Raw genomic sequence first — 9,006 nt, 5'->3', positions numbered from 1 at the left:
TGTCGGTGTCAAAACCGGTGGATCTCGGGTAGGGGGTCCCGAACTGTGCGTCTAAGGCGGATGGTAACAGGAGGCAGGGGACACGATGTTTACCCAGGTTCGGGCCCTCTTGATAGAGGTAATACCCTACGTCCTGCTTGATTGTTCTTGATGATATGAGTATTACAAGAGTTGATCTACCACGAGATCAAAGATGCTAAACCCTAGAAGCTAGCCTATGGTATGATTGTCTGTTGTCCTACGGACTAAAACCCTCCGGTTTATATAGACACCGGAGGGGGCTAGGGTTACACAAGGTCGGTTACAAAGGAGGAGATATACATATCCGTATTGCCTAGCTTGCCTTCCACGCCAAGTAGAGTCCTATCCGGACGCGAGACGAAGTCTTCAATCTTGTATCTTCATAGTCCAACAGTCCGGCCAAAGGATATAATCCGGCTGTCCGGAGACCCCCTAATCCAGGACTCCCTCACCTAGCTTAAAAGGCATAAAAGAAAAGCGCTTGTTGGGAGACAAAACAACACTTTTACCTACTGTTTTTGTGTGTTCGCATGATTATGCTACTGTAGTAATCATGTTTTATTGCTTTTGTTTCAATAAAGTGCCAAGTAAAGCCTTTAGGACCTTGTTGGGTGGTAGTTGCTTTGATCTTGCTGAAAAACAGAAACTTTTGCGCTCAGGAAAACAATTCTCATTTTTAACAGAAGCACGATAAAATGCTGATTCATTTTGTAGAAGATTAATAGACAAATTATCCAGGTTTTCCTATTTTTTCAGAATTTTTGGAGTAACAGAAGTATGGTTGGAGTACAGATTACTACATACTGTTCTGTTTTTGACAGATTCTGTTTTCAATGCATAGTTTGCTTGTTTCTAGTTTCTATGGCTTATATTGCTCAATATAAATTGTAGAAATGATATGATACAGTAGGCATTGTGTGAGAACAATAATGAATCTTTTCTTTGGCAGTACCAAAAGTGGAATGGCTTGCTCTTTATCATACTAACCTATCTCACAAAGTTCCGTTAACCTTTGCGTGATTGAAGTTTTCAAGTTTTGGGTGAGATATCGACATGAGGAAAATAAGGAGTGATAAGAACCTAAGCTTGGGGATTCCCAAGGCACCCCAAGGAAATATTCAAGGAAGATCCAAGCAACTAAGCTTGGGGATGCCTCGGAAGGCATCCCCTCTTTCGTCTCCAACATTATCGGTAACCTCACTTGGAGCTATGTTTTCATTCGTCACATGATATGTGTTTTGCTTGGAGCGTAAATTTATTTTGTTAGGATTTTCTTTCTGTTATTTAGAATAATGTTTTGCATCTTTTATTTCAATAAAAGTGGTAATGATAGCCTTTGCCATGCTTATTTTGCAAGTATACATGTTGCTGTTTGAAAACATAAAGTTTATCGTTGTTGCAAAAATTCCCTAGAAAAGTCAGAACGTGATAAAATGTTGAAACTTTTTGCAAACTGAGATCTGATAAATTTTCTACAGTGTGGTAAATTTTCATAATTTTTCGAGTTAGGGAAGTATTCACTACAAAAAAAGACACATTCGTGACATTTTGGGCCGAACGAATTTTTTTTCTGTCATACATATGACACTTCTATGACGATAATTGTGAAAAAACCCGGTATCATCATAGATGTGGTGGGCTCCTACTTATATGACAAAAAATCATGATAGAAAATGGGCTTTTCGTCCAGGGCGGGCCGGAGACGCAGCTGCATGACATTCTTTGGGACGTCCATGACGGAAAAACCGTGGTAGAAGCGAGGGCGAGGAAAATTTCGGGGAGTTCCTGGTTACGGTGGGAGGTCGGGGGCCGAGCGATGCGCGTTTCTCTCATACACGTACGCGTGTGTGTGTGCGAGGTATTGGCTCTAACTGAACCCGAGCGAGGCGTTGGGCTCTAACTGAACCCGAGCGATTGCACTGCAGGCTACGCATTACTGAACCCGAGCGATCGATCGATTGCTGTTAAATGAACCCGATCGAGCGATTCCTTCACTACTGCTGCTAACTGAAGCCGACCGATGCTGCCTCTGGGATGAACAGTGAGTGTTGCTGGGGGGGTTGGATGAACAGTGAGCGGTGGCGTTGCCTCTGGATGAACAGGACCCCGTGGTGTGAAGGGCTGGATGAACAGTAGACGGTGGAGGGGTGCCCAGGGAGGGGTGGTTGAACAGGACCCCGTGGTGTGGAGGGCTGGATGAACAGTAGACGGTGGAGGGGTGGTTGAATAGTAGCCGGTGGAGTAGCGCACGGTGGAGGCTGGATGAACAGGAGCCCGTGGAGGCTGGAGAAGGTCGACGGTAGCCCGTGGAGGCTAGAGGAGGTCGACGGTGGAGATGAACAGTATCCCGTGGAGTCCCATTTTACGGTACGCCACACCCCTCCCGATGAACAGGACCCCCGTTTCGATCGTAGCGCTCCAACACAAGTCCGTTTCGTCCGTTTTGCGGTACGCCACACCCCTCCCGATCAACAGGACCCCCGTTTCGACCGTAGGAGGTCCGTTTCATCCATTTTGCGGTACGCCAGACTCCTCCCGATGAACAAGATCCCATTTCGAATGTGGCCGGTCGAACACAAGGTCGTTTCTTCCGTTCTGCGGTACGCTAGGCCTCGTTTCCATCGCCTATTCCGTCCAAGCCCTCCTGATGAACACGCCCACGCATTCCGTTCCGACCCAGCCTGTTGGCTCCCACGCGTTCCATTGCCTCCCGATGAACACAATGCATTCCGTTGCCTCCCCATGAACACGAGGCATTTTGTTGCCTCCCCATGAACACGACGACGACGTTGTTTCTCCGTTCCGACCCAGCCATGTCAACGAGCCCTGGCCGTACGTATGTGCGAGTAGGCGTTCGAGACCCCGCCCGTATGTACACATACGTGGCCGTATTTTCTTTCTTGCACCCTGGCCGCTGTACGTACGTGTACATGCTACATGCGCGCCTCTACTACGACACGTGCGCGCCTCTACATCCACTAGTATATATGTACGTACATGTTCGCGACCAGAATGACAACGTTACGTATGCTTCGACCAGGTGGGTCCCGAATGTCAGGTACTTCCTTGCGTGCGAAGATGTAGCTGGTGCATCCCAACAGTCAGGGGGGCGAATCGTTTTTTTTTTTGCCCGGACGCACTTCCTTGCGTGCGAAGGTGTAGCTGGTGGGTCCCAGTAGTCAGGGGGAACGTTTTTTCACGAAATACAGTGGCCCATCCGGTGGGTCCCCGCTGTCAGGTGGAGGAATAATTATTTTGTGCATAATAAGGAGGCACTTCCTTGCTACGGCCATGGACCCAGCTGTTAGCATCTCCACGCACAGTACTCTTCCGATGGAAGTCGGTCGTTGACCACATTGACCACGCCTCGCCGAGAGCACCACGGCGGTGGACGACGGCGAGGCCTAGGAAGGGGATGACACGGAGGCAGGGAAGACTCGACAGTTGTTTCCCATGCGGAGAGGAGTATGACTGTACGAGGGTTTACTGGTTCGTCTGTCATCGTCGGAGAATAACAACAGGTGTGGGTGAGTAGAGGGATGGCTAGGCCAGTGATTGGAGTACGGTGGGGCGGTGAGGCGCGGCAGCACAGCCGGCCGCGGAGAGGAGGGAGCAGGCAGTCCCGCCGGTGCTTGTTTGAGAAGCTGGAGCAGGAAGAGCAGAGATTGAAGAAGCACGACGGCCGATGGATGGACATCCAACAGTCAGTGCTTGTGCGTCAACCTTTTTTCGGAAAGCCTCAAATCTGTGGAAAACAGCATACAGCCCATCTGCCATTATTTCTAATAATTTACAGCCCATTTGCTACTTCTTAAGGGTTTTTTTGGATCCCATATTCTTTTTGTTAGCATTACAGCCCATATTGTGGCCACGGTTAAAAAATTATACGAAATATTGCATATTTCGGTGCGGTCCGAACTGTTTTTAATCCCGAAATTTCGACCCGCATTCAAACTGATTTTAAAAAAAAATGTATATCAATATAAAATCCAACAAATTCTCCACGCATAAAAATTAATGTAATTTAAAATCTTGAAATGAAAAAAAAGATATTTGAAACTAATTGCCGGTTTGATGTGTTTTAAAAATGTACATCCCATTTCTCATTACCGATGGGCCATTTTCTCGGCCAGCCGAATGAAAGCTCTCCTCGTCTTGAAAGATTTGCAGCCCAACAGGCCTGACAAAGCGACTTACTTGGCAAATCACAAAAAACTGGGCTGTGGCCATGGACCCAACTGTCAGCCTCTCCACGTACAGTACTCTTCCGATGGAAGTCGTTTCTTGACCACGTTGACCACGCCGCGCGGAGAGCACCACGGCGGTGGACGATGGCGAGACCTAGGAAGGGGACGACGCGGAGCCGGGGAAGACGCGACAGTGGAAGCCCGCGCGGAGAGGAGTACGAGGGTTCACTGGTTCGACTGCGGTGTGAGGCTGCCGTTGCAGCAGGGCCTGGCCAACGGTGGGAATAGTAGGGGCGGTGAGGCCTCTATGGAAGCACAGCCGGCCACGGGAGGCAGGAACATGCGGCACAACCGGCGCTGCTTTGGGCGGCTGGAGCAAGAAGACCAGAGGTTGAAGAAGCACTACGGCCGTTGGATGGACATCGTACGGTCACTGGAGCTAGAATCGTTCGTATTGACTAAGTTGACAAAGCCCTTCGTCCCCGTCAACTTAGTAGGTCCACAAGTCAGCCTCCCACCAAGGTGGGTCCCAGCTAGCCGGGGGAGTATTCATTTTTGTGTGCGTAATAAGGAGGCGCTCCCGGTGGGTCCGAGCTGACAGCGGGGGAACATTTTTTTTTCGCGAAATGCGGTGGCCCGTCCGGTGGATCCCACCAGTCAGGGGAAACGATTTTTTTGCAAAATACTGGTGGCCCGTCCGGTGGGTCCCTGCTGTCAGGTGGAGGAATAATTATTTTCCACGTAATAAGGAGGCACTTCCTTGCGGCTGTCGTGGACCCAGCTGTCAGCCTCTCCATGTACAGTACTCTTCCGACGGAAGTCGGTCATTAACCACATTGACCACGCCGCGCAGAGAGCACCATGGCAGTGGACGACGGTGAGGCCTAGGAAGGGGACGACGCGGAGCCGGGCAAGACGCGGCAGTGGATGCCCACGCGGAGAGGAGTACGAGCGTTCACTGGTTCGGCTGTGGTGTGAGGCTGCCGTCGCTGCAGAATAATAGGGGTTGTGGGTGAGTGGAGGGATGGCCTGGCCAGTGGTGGGAGTAGTATGGGGGCGGTGAGGCCTCCGCAGTAGCACAGCCGGCCACGAGAGGCAGGAGCAGGCGGCACGACCGACGCTGCTTTGGGCGGCTGGAGCAAGAAGACCAGAGGTTGAAGAAGCACTATGGCCATTGGATGGACATCATACGGTCACTGGAGTATTGACTAAGTTGAAAAGCCCTCCATCCCCGTCAACTTAGTAGGCCCACAAGTCAGCCCAACAATATGGTGGGTCCCAGCTAGCAGGGGGTATTCATTTTTTTGGGCATAATAAGGAGGCACTTCCTTGCGTGCGAAGATATAGCTGGTGGGTCCGACCTGTCAGTGGGGGGAACGTTTTTTTCACGAAATACAGAGGCCCTTCCTGTGGGTCCTAGCTGTCAGGTGGAGGAATCATTATTTTGCGCATAATAAGGAGGCATTTCCTTGCGTGCGGTCATGGACCCAGCTGTCAGCCTTTCCACATACAGTCCACTTCCGATGGATGTCGTTCATTGACCGTGTTGACCAGGCCGCGCCGAGAGCACCAGGGCGGTGGACAACGGCAAGGCCTAGGAAGGGAACGACACGGAGCCAGGGAATACTCGGCAGTTGTTTCCCACGCGGAGGAGTACGAGGGTTTACTGGTTCGTCTGCCGTCGCCAGAGAATAACAGCATGTGTGGGTGAGTAGAGGGATGGCTAGGCCAGCGATGGGAGTACGGTGGGGCCATGAGGCCTGCGCGGCAGCATATCCGGCCGCGGGAGGAGGGAGCAGGCAGTCCCGCCGGCGCTTAGTTGAGCGGCTGGAGCATGAAGAGCAGAGATTGAAGAAGCACGACGGCCGTTGGATGGACATCCAACAGTCACTGCTCTCGTGTGTTGACTAAGTTGACAGGGCGTTGCGTGTGCGTCAACCTTTTTTTATGAAAGCATATGCGTCAACCTGTAGTAGGCGCACAAGTCAGCCTCAAATCTATGGAAAATAGCATACAACCCATCTGCCATTATTTCTAATAATCTACATCCCATTTGCTAATTCTTCAGAATTTTTTTGGAGCGCATCTTCTTTTTGTTAGCATTACACCCCATATTGTGGCCACAGTTAAAAAGTATAATTTTTTTTGCATATTTTGGTGTGGTCAACTGTTTTTAATCCAGAAATATCGATTCACATTCAAACTATTTTGAAAAATAATTTATATAAATATAAAATCCAAATAATTGTCCACGCATAAAAATCAATGGAATTTAAGATCTTGTAATGAAAAAAATTGAAACTAATTCCCGGTTTGATGTGTTTTAAAAATGTACAGCCCATTTCTGGGCAAACCAAATGAAACTCTCCTCATCTTGAAAGATTTGCAGCCCAGCAGGGCCGATAAAGCAAGTAGGCCTTGTTTGGGTATTTCTTAAAAAAATAGAACTGGGCTAGCCATTTTCAGCAAGAAAAAAAATACAACTGGGCTCATGATGTGGACATAAATAAAACCCTGGCTAGACGGGCCACAGCCCCCGCACAGCCCCGTTGTTACCCTGATCCGTCGCTAAAACTAGTATAAATAACAACTGCTTGTTCCTCAAAAAAAACTGCGCGACTTGCTGGGTCCCTGGTGTCAGCCGCTCGTAGTGTAATTCTCTCGTTTATTGACTACGTTGACAATGGCCTGAGCCCCAGATGTCCAACCATTAGGAGGAACCATATTTTTGGGCTTGTACTATAGAGGCACTTGCTTGCGTACTGCCATGACGCTGGTGGGTCCATACTGTCATCCTCTCCACATACAGTCATCTCCTTGTTCCTATCGGTTGTTGACGACGTTGACAATGCAAGAGGGCGACGCACCACGCATGGCGAGCGAACCAAGGCCGCAAGGCGGAGGACGACGACGAGGCCTCGGACGGAACGAATAGGAGCCATTGAAGATGCGCTGGTCCAGTTGCAGGCGGAGGGGAGTATGAGGGTTGACTGGTTCGGGCGCGGGTGCGTGTTGGGGCTGACATAGCCAGAGAATAACAGGACATGTGGGGGAATAGAGGGAGGGACTGGCCAACGTTGGAGGGTACGTACAGTAGGGCGGCGGAGGCGCAACCAGCCATGGGAGGCGGGAGCAGGCGAAGCCGACGGGGTGGTTTGGTTTGGGCGGCTGGAGGAAGAAGAAGACAAGAGATAGAAGATACATGACAGATGTTGGATGTCAATCCAACGGCTGGTAGGCAGAATCGTTTGTTGACTGGCTAGTAAGTCGACACCACCTTGGATAGGCTATTTCCTCGTGGGTCCCAAATGTCAGAATCCAAATCTATCACGGTCATGCAGCCTTTCCTATGAAAATTTAGAGCCCATTTGATGTGCTAGTTCGAAATAAGTTTGTGGGTGCTGGTGGGGGCTAATCACTTGGCTTCTGTAATGCACAGTGAGCTCAAGCAGCCGAACAGAGTGATGTAATTTCCCTTGGTTGGGATTTGTTACAATATTTCACTCTAAATTAAATGAATGGCAAGCCATTTGCCTTGTTTCAAAGAAAATATGACAGTCACAACCGAGTTGAAAAGGGCAGGAACATCTAACTCCAGCTTACAAACTGTACAAAAGCACGAGGGTTAATTGTTCATCAGGTTAACAAAAAAAACAGATTGAAAAGGGCAACAACATCTAACTCCAGCACTGTTTTCGGCAGTCACAGTCAAATGGATCGGTCAGGTCCATAGAATGAACATCCTGGGTTGTAAAATTTACTGGATTATGACCAAAATATGTTGTAAATAGAAGCCCGACACGTTCAGAAGCTCTTTTTGCCCACTGAAACTCCTTTTTTTGCTCTTCGACATACCTATCCGTCAATTCAGTAAATATATGGGCTTTTGAATTGATTTTACTATTTACTAGTGTGGATGGGCTGTTTTGTCTTGGGCCCAGAGAAACAATTACTACTAGTACAATGGAGACACTCTACAGCTACCCAGAAAAACAATTACTACTAGTACAGTGGAGACACTTTACCGCTTTTGGCTCCTCCTAGGTCATTGAACGTCTCCCTCTACTTAATGCCATTATACTTTTGTTCACCGACATGCGGGCCATGCAGTGCACGGGCCCAAATGCCATCCACCAAATTAGAAGGCAGTATGCAGGCGGAGAGTCACCCTGGTCGTAGCGCGGCAGTAACGAGCTGTCGTATCACAAAACCCCACCTCCCCGCAGTCTAAGTTTGACGGACGAAGCAACCATCATTTCACTCTTTGCTGAATCCCCTTATCCCTCACCGTCTTCAAGAAAGGCAACACTCGCATCTGCCACTGTTCTTCTCTTCGAACAAAGGGAAGGTAAGCGGATCCGTGATGTTGGTATATTTTCGTTCAGAGAAAAAAAGAACTTTTGCAAAGCAGTAACCGATCCTCACTCTCTTTTTTGTTTCATTGTCATTGCGATTGTGTTTTCCTTTTAGTGGTCTCCTAGTATTCGTCAGTTTCATGATGGACCAAGGAGAACCAGGCAAAGATCTGCCGATATTGGAGCAGACGCGGGAGGCTGATCCCCACGAGATAGAGAGCTCCAAGGAGATGGAGGCAACCACCGAGCCAACCCCAGATACGCTCATGGCCACTACTGAGATGGTCAACGCCCCGTTTGAGGTTACAGCCCCCATGGTACTGTAGGAGCAGTTTTCCCCCTTCGAGGATGTGTCCCCCCCCCCCCGTTGAGCTGCCCAAGGTGATTTCCTTCTTTGCCGATCTCGATAGTGGTTTTTCATCTAAGTATGTGGTGATTTTTTT

This window comes from Triticum dicoccoides, chromosome 7A (genome assembly GCF_002162155.2).
Source record: "Triticum dicoccoides isolate Atlit2015 ecotype Zavitan chromosome 7A, WEW_v2.0, whole genome shotgun sequence".
NCBI lineage: Eukaryota > Viridiplantae > Streptophyta > Magnoliopsida > Poales > Poaceae > Triticum > Triticum dicoccoides.
The sequence above is the reverse complement of the archived record's forward strand: the minus strand, read 5'-3'. Positions refer to the sequence as shown.